We start from the raw sequence: 8,312 nt of genomic DNA, 5'->3' as shown, positions 1-8,312 counted from the left end.
AGTTAGGTTTATTTTTCTCTTTTGTGGCTTCACTGCTACTTTCTTTGCATACTTACATTCTGATCCCCTTTCTTGATACATTCCTATTTACCCATCTCCTATTAACTGCTAGTGATCCTTTACCTCAATCTACCATCAAGTGACTACAACTTCATGTCTCTCAGTTCAGATTACTAAAAGAGACAAATTTTTTATCTGAATGAATAGCAGACTGCCTGGCTTTGTGTGAGTTAATCATCTTTGGTCAAATCAGCTAGGGTAAGAGCTAGAGGTATAGGTTAACTGCCTATCCCTTTGAATGCAGTCAGTTATGAAGATTAAGAAAGGAGGTAAATTTGGGAGTGCCCATAGGTTACACTTTTATTTTTTTCATTTTATGGAGTTCATTTAAATAGGGATTGTGCCTTTGTGTTCCTCTCCTAGGAGTATCCTCCTTTAGTCTCACTATGTGTGAATGGCAATACATATAATTTCGATAAAATAAGAGTATTCCCCATAAGAGTATATCATTGGGTAAATGTATAGCTTGGAAATTAGTAGTTATTATCTTCCAAGAAACACCTAATAGGATTGGGAATGTGGCTTGGTGGTAGAGTGCTTATCCAGCATGCATGAAGCCGTGGGTTTGATTCTTCAGTACCATATAAACAGAAAAGGCTGGAAGTGGCTCTGTGGCTCAAGGGGTAGAGTTCTAGCCTTGAGCAAAAGAAGCTCAGAGATAGTGCTCAGGCTCTGAGTTCAAGCCCCAGAACTGGCACCAGAAAGAAAGAAAAAGAGATAGGGGGAGGGAGGGAGGGAGGGAGGGAGGGAGGGAGGGAGGGAGGGAGGGAGGGAGGGAGGGAGGGAGGGAGGGAGGGAAGATGTAATATTTCCTACTCACTAAGGATACATTTTCTCACCAAAGAAGACCTTGTTTTGAAGTAGTAATCCTGATTCTACTTGGAGTTGTTGGCCCCAGAGAAGCTGAGAGCTCATTTGTGTTTTCTCTGTCATGTTCTTGGGTTTCTTAAACTAGAGTCCAAGGATCATGTGCACTAAATTCTCCTGGGAAGATGCTTAGAATAGAGAAAGCTTCTCGATCTACTGAATCAGAATGTCTACAGAACCTGAAAGCGTGGGAGGAGTGGGCATCTGCATTCTAACATCTTCTCTAGGTAATTCTCAAGTACATTTGAGAGCCCACACTATGAAGTTGCTGAGGGAAGATTACATTTGTCTTATTTTAGGATTATATCATTGACACATGGGAAATAAATGTGTTGGAAAATCAATACATTATCATCTCCTATATCAACACATACATCTGATCATATCCAAATGTGTAACTGTGAGAAGGCTTAGTTTAAAAGTATTGATTAAATTATATCTTATGACTATAATACCAAGTTGTTTCTGTTAATCATTAAGAATACTCATAAAATAGCAAAAATTAGCGCATTATTGTAATACTCTTAATTTGGTACTGGGTTTTTACTCAACTCTTCATCTCTAGCCCTTTGGTTCTCGTTGTTTTTGAGACATTATGGTCTCCTTTTTTTCTTTGCCAGAGCTGGCTTATCATAAGTCTTGCTATTTATGCTCATACAGTGTCCGGGATGGCAGGTACACACAACCCTGCTAGATTTTTTCAGTTGATAAGGGTCATGGAATGGTGAACCCCCAGAGTCATAAGGATTACTTGTGTGAGCCACCATTGCCTGACTCACTATTATAATACTTTTAATAGTTTGAGTTTTCCTTCGCTTTTTTGGTGTGGTTGTGTTTTACTGTGTAATCCATGTTGGTTTCAAAATTATAATCATTCTATTTCAGCCTTCTGAATGCTGGAATTGCAGGTGTGTGCTACCATGCCTGGCTCTTTTGCTGCCATGTTAAATCTTTTTTTTTTTAGCTCACTTTCCCATTCTTCTTCTCTAAGTGGCATTTTTGTGTCCTATAGAATCCAGTTAATGACTGGATATCCGACTATTTTGAGATAGAAAACATTTGTATACATTCAAGCTTCCTATCTCCCCTCTCTCTCTCCCTCCCTCCCCCCTCGCTCCCTCCCTAACTCCCTCCCTCGCTCCCTCGCTCCCTCCCTCCCCCCTACTCTCTCCCTCTCTCTCTCTCTCTCCTCTCTCTCTCTCTCTCTCTCTCTCTCTCTCTCTCTCTCTCTCTCTCTTTCTCTCTCCCCTCCTTTTCTTTTGATGGCACTAGTGTTTGAAAATTAGACCCTCACCTTTGCTTGACTTGTTTGCTTGACTGGTGCTCTACTGCTTAAGCCATACCTTAAGCCTGGCTTTTTGCTGGTTATGTTGGAGATGGAATATAGCAGGTTTTTCTGTCCAAAGAGGGCACCCCTCCATGTCTCAGCCTCCTGAATACCTAGAATTACAGGCATGAGTCACCAGGCCTTGGCTGTTATTCATTTTTTCTTAGTTCCTTACTTCTACAATTCAAAACTTTAGAATAAAAAAACAAACACATGACTATGAGTAGGGACGTAAAACATAGAGGCTATATAAATAATTTGGAAGTCAATTCCTAGTGATTCCTCAAGATGGAGTTAGGAAATAGCCTTTATCTTCTTGTAAAATAAAAAGTGCTGATTTTATACTATTGTAGAACAAATATAATAGCAGGATTATGTTTTTTAATTTGTATTGGTATGAAATTCTGTATTTCTGACAGTCATAAGCATTTTCTTTCCTGTGTTATCAAGCCAAAATGTTATGACATTGGAGAGAGAAAAGCATGTTCCAGTTTTGCTCTCCTCCCACCTACTAGGTAATTTCCCTGTTTAACACAAGTCTTTCACCTATATGAATCATGTCCCAGCTTAAAATATACCAAAAATCCAGATATCTCTATTTTCCTTCACAACTATCATTCTGGTATGAAAAACTCAGCACTTGGCTGGATTACTGCATTAATTTATCTGACTTATTCTTCTATGCTTTCATCATTGCCTATTCTCAATGTGCCAGAATATTGCTTTGGATATGTATGAAATGTAGTCATATTTTTACTTAAAGCACTCCTCAGGGCCCTTAAACCTACCTACTCAGGTATTGGCCAATATCTTTACAATCACCAAAAAAAAAAAAAAAAAGACCTTACTTACTGTAATATATGGTAATCATGCAATAATTTTAATTAAGTAAAGGAATAAACTTAAAGAATCATTAATTCTCCTTATATTTAAATCAATGTCCTAATTTGAAAAAGGTACTTTGAGGATATGGCTTTGAGACTTGTAGTCTTGTAAATTTTCTCTACATAAATTTTAGTTATTTTAGTGCTCTTAAAATCTGGCACCACAATGTGATCATGGGGCTCCAACTTTTGTATAACCAGGGTTTACATAACCCAGCCTTTAATCGTCACAGCCTATGATTTCATTAGCCTTTTTTTTTTTGACAGCATGACATACTATTGGATTGTATTCTGTATTCAGTTAACAAAAGTGTCCATGTCTTCACCTAGAAACTGACATTAATTCAAATTACTCTCTATACTTAAGCAGTTGGCATTTTGAAACTATGTAGGGACTGACCCAAAATTATCCTCTTTTATAAAATTTGATTATTTTTGTTCATAGAAATTTGCATGAATGCCTCTAACTATCCAGTTTTGCTACTATGGTAACATGGTTATTCGTTAGTTTTTTCAACCATTACATTTCCCATCAATCTTTATCTTTCAACTGATGTGTAACATGGGAAGTTTTTTTAGCTGAAGTTGATAGGCCACTTTAGTGTTTTTTCTAATATGACTAACTGTAGAAACAAAAATTAAAGAGGATTACGAAGGTCTGGTACTCTATTTTTGTGATGTTAGAGAAATAAACTCTACTTCTTTATTTGGTCAGCTATTTAAAATGAGAAAGGTGATAACTTGTGTTTGTTATTCAATAGCATTATTTAAAAGTTCAGTGAGGTCATAAGCATTCCAAAAGCATGTTGATATAAAACACAGAAAGGCTTGCAGAAACCATAACTTGAGTTACAATCAGACTAACTTCTCTTATTCTGCTACTTGTTTTCTCTTCTATGGAAAAGAGAGATTGGTATGGAAGCTAGCATACCTGAGTTCTAATTCTAATTTTCTCACTAAATGAGTGACTTTGGACAATTAATAGAACTCGAAGGCCTTTATTTCCTAACATAAAAAGCAGATGAAGGGCTGGGAATGTGGCTTAGCAGTAGAGTGCTTGCCTAGCATGCATGAAGCCCTGGGTTCAATTCTTCATCACCACACACAAAAAAAAGCTGGAAGCGGTGCTGTGGTTCAAGAGATAGAGTGGTAGCCTTGAGCAAAAAAAAAAAAAAAAAAAAAAAAGCCAGGGACAGTACTGAGGCTGAGTTCAAGCCCCAGGACTGGCCAAAAAAAAAGAAAAGAAAAGAAAAAAGCAAATGAATATATATATATATTTTTTTCTAAGATGCTTCTTGGTTCTTAGAATCTTTAAATATTTGCTACAGTGGTCCACTCAAAAATTACACAGAACCAGGCACCAGTGGCTCACACCTGTAATCATAGCTACTCAGGAGGCAGAGATATGAGAATCATGGTTCAAAGCCAGCCCAGGAAGGAAAGTCTGTGAGACTCATATGGCCAATTAACCACCAGAAAAATGGAAGTGGTGCTGTGGCTTAAGTGATACATCACCAGCCTTGAGCTGAAGAAGAGCGGCCAGACCCATAGTTCAAGCCCCATAACCAACAAAGACCAAAAAAAAAAAAAAAAAAAAAACTACACAGATATTTTTATAAATATGCTTTTATCAAGGCGTATTTCTGGTGACTTTTACAATGGTTGTATTTCAAATAGGAACAGAGGTGCCGAATTGAAAGCAATCAAGGTTTAGTTCAAGTAATTCAAACAACATTTTGAGCTCAGCTAGAATTTTCTACTAACTGAACATAGGTTTTGTAACTCACACTTCCAACAAAAACTCCTAAGTTGTTGTGTTTTTTTTTGGGGGGGGGGGTCCTGGGGCTTTAACTTGGCTGAGGACTTCTGTGAGCTCTTTTGCTCAAGGCTAGCACTCTAGCACTTTGAGCCAGAGTTTCATTTCTGGTTTTCTGGTGGTTAACTGGAGAGAAGAGTTTCATAGACTTTCCTGCCCAAGCTGCCTTTGAACTGCATTCCTCAGATCTCAGCCTCCTGCATAGCTAAAATTATAGGCATGAGCCAGCAGCATGGGGCTTGTGAGTCTTAATAATAATAATACATCTTAATTAAATAAAATACCTACTCTTCTTATATGAAACTTAAAAACTGCAAGTAGTATCGACAGTAAATTCTTTCCTTTAGGAAAAAAGGAATATTTGAACATTTGTACCCTCAAAAAAGTTGTGAAAATAACTAAAGTAATTAACAGTAGAAAATGATGATACACTTTGATATCAACTCCCAAAAATTTTTTTGGTTGGTTGTGGAGCTTTAACTTTGGGCCTGGGCATTGTCCGTGAGCTCCTCAGCTCTAGGCTAGTGCTCTACCACTTGAGCCATAGCATGGTTTTCTGTTGGTGATTTAGAAGATCCCAGACTTTTCTGCTTGGGCTGGCTTTGAACCACAATCCTCAGATCTCAGCCTCCTAAGTAGCTACTATTACAGGCATGAGCCTTCAGCCTGGGCTCAAATTCTTCTTATATGAATCTTTGTTTTTCTTTCTTTGTTGTTGCCAGTTCTCAGGCTTGAACTCAGGGCCTGGAAGAAGAAAGGAAGAGAAGAAAAGTAAAGTAAAGAAAAGAAGAGGACATATAAAGGTAATATAAACCAAAGATTAAGAATATTATAAAACCTAAACTTGGTGATTCTGTATAGCTGTTTCAAGTGAAATTCTCAAAGCAAAGATGACATGAAATTTAAAGGATTTTGTTGAAAAGAACACACAATCATAAGCTGAAGTGTTTAGTTCTCTTTGTTTTTGCCATGGCCCACATGAGGAGGGACAAAAAGCTTTAGTATTAAAACACCTTTTGGAGGTCTGTGGTAAATGACAGGTAACCTTCTTTCCTGTCACTCCTTGAATGAAAAGAGTCAATGTAACAACAGACTATATTCTGAAGAGAGAGAGGAAGAACATCAGGAATTGCAAAAGAGATGACAGGAAGGCTGAAAGGCACAGAGTCTAGAGAAAGAGAAAAACTGTGCACAATAAAGAGAAAGCAGCCCACAGCTCCAATCCTGGCTTCTGGGGTAAAGGTAGTGTGGATGTCATCTAGGTAGCCCTGGTAACAGCAGACAGGTAGTCCTAGCCTCAGGACAAACCCACAGTTGCCTAAAGCCTTAAGTTCAGCAGGGAGATTTGGTATTACAGTGACTCTTTGTGGGTGGCAGATTAGGACTGAAGAAGAAAAAACCATCATTTACCACACCTCAGAGTGTTATAGCCTGTTACAGCTGGGTGTCATCTTAGAGGGGCCTATTATTTGAGAGTGAGCTCGTATGGTGCTATGAAATCAAGGCACTATCACAAGTCAGCCTGGGGACACCCTACTGTGTCTGGGTGAGAAAGTGCTATGGAAAGGCAGCTGTGAAGAAGAGCAGATCACACCAGGACTGAAAACCTTAAGCAGTAGGGTAGTCAGCTATGAAAGGCTCAGTAGTCAGTAATACCCCCTTCCCTAATCTGTAGCAAAGTTTGAGCCTTATTGCCTGAGGATTATTGCCCAGACTGAGCGTCCTGAGCCTATGACTAGAATATTTGTTTTGGTTTTTGTTGCTGAACTCAGAGCTCCACCCTTTAATCATGTACCTAGTACTTTCTGCCTTTGTTGCTTTTCAGTCTCATGTCTTTGCCCAAACCATCTCTAGGATGATACCCTCCTTCCTACATCTTCCAAGTAGGTGGGATTACAGCCATAGCATGTGGCATGGATCTCTTAGTTACCTGTCTTCTCTCTCCTGAAAGATCATTTACTGATGGACAAGATTGGAAAGCACTGAGACCAGCAGGTAGAATGCTGGATCCCTTTATTTCTCCCTTTCCACTGCAGCTTTCACTGCTCTGTTTGCTTCCCTCACTTTGATACACTCAGAGGGTACCCCTAGATTTATACATTTGCAGTCCTTAAGTGTACAAATTGGAAAATCTACAGCCAGTGGGAACCTTCCTGGCACATAGGCCACGGTGCTAGAGCTAGCACCGGTTACTAGATGCACAGAAAGGAAACTTCTAAGGAAAATGTAGCCCTGAAGCTGACAATTAAACCTTGACAGCCTCAGCTGCCAGCACACATAGAGCATCAGCCTGAACAAATAAGAAATACAATAGACTCCAGCTCTGACTCAATACTCCACTCCCACCTAGCTGATTCCAATATTAGAGAACCAGAAAGAAGCTTTTCCAATTCTTTTATTTTTTACTTTAAAATGTATTATATATTTCACTACTATACTTTTCTTTTTGGCAGTGTTATGGCTTGAACTCAGGGCCTGGGTACTGTCCCTGAGCTTCTTTTGCTAGTGCTCTACCACTTGAATCACAGTACTACTTCCAGCTTTTGTCTGTTTATGTCCTACTGAGGAATCAAACCCAGGGTTTCATGCATGCTAGACAAGCACTCTACCACAAAGCCACATCCCCAGCCCTACAAATTATTATTTTTTGGGGGGGGAGGGGCTTGGACTCAGGGCCTGAGCACCATCCCTGGCTTCTTCCTGCTCAAGGCTAGCACTCTGCCACCTGAGCCACAGCGCCCCTTCTGGCCGTTTTCCATATATGTGGTGCTGAGGAAATCGAACTGAGAGCTTCATGTGTAGGAGGCAAGCACTCTTGCCACTAGGCCATATTCCCAGCCCCCTACAAATTATTTTTAAAACTTTTCTTTTGATTTCTTTGCTCATCTTTACTTTTTATGTGTGCATTTTATAATCCTTAGGTAGTTGTATAAAAGGGTTTCAATTCAACATCTCAACTTTTGAGTATAATGCATTTTGATCAATGTTACCCCTTCCTTCATTCTCCCCTCTCTCCTCCAATCCCATCCATCCCTTTACGTTAGCTAGTTCCAGTTTTACCTATGTGCATTGACTATTATAACTGCGTTCATTTACCCCACCTCTCTATTCATCTCCTCACTTGTTTATCTTTATGTAATTTTTAAATTTTATAATGATTTTTAAACTTTCTTGGTTTTTACTTATTTTTATTATATTCTCCTATTTATCTTTTACTTTTATTTAATGTTGCTACTTTCTTCACTTTCCCTGCCTCATCATTTATTTCATTAATTTTTATTATTACTTTATCTTTACTAATTTTTTATCTTTGTAGTTTATTTTACATTAATTTGTCATTCTGTTTTCTGTGGTACTA

Source organism: Perognathus longimembris, chromosome 1, assembly GCF_023159225.1.
Source record: "Perognathus longimembris pacificus isolate PPM17 chromosome 1, ASM2315922v1, whole genome shotgun sequence".
NCBI classification, from domain to species: Eukaryota; Metazoa; Chordata; class Mammalia; order Rodentia; family Heteromyidae; genus Perognathus; species Perognathus longimembris.
Note: the sequence above shows the minus strand (reverse complement) of the source record.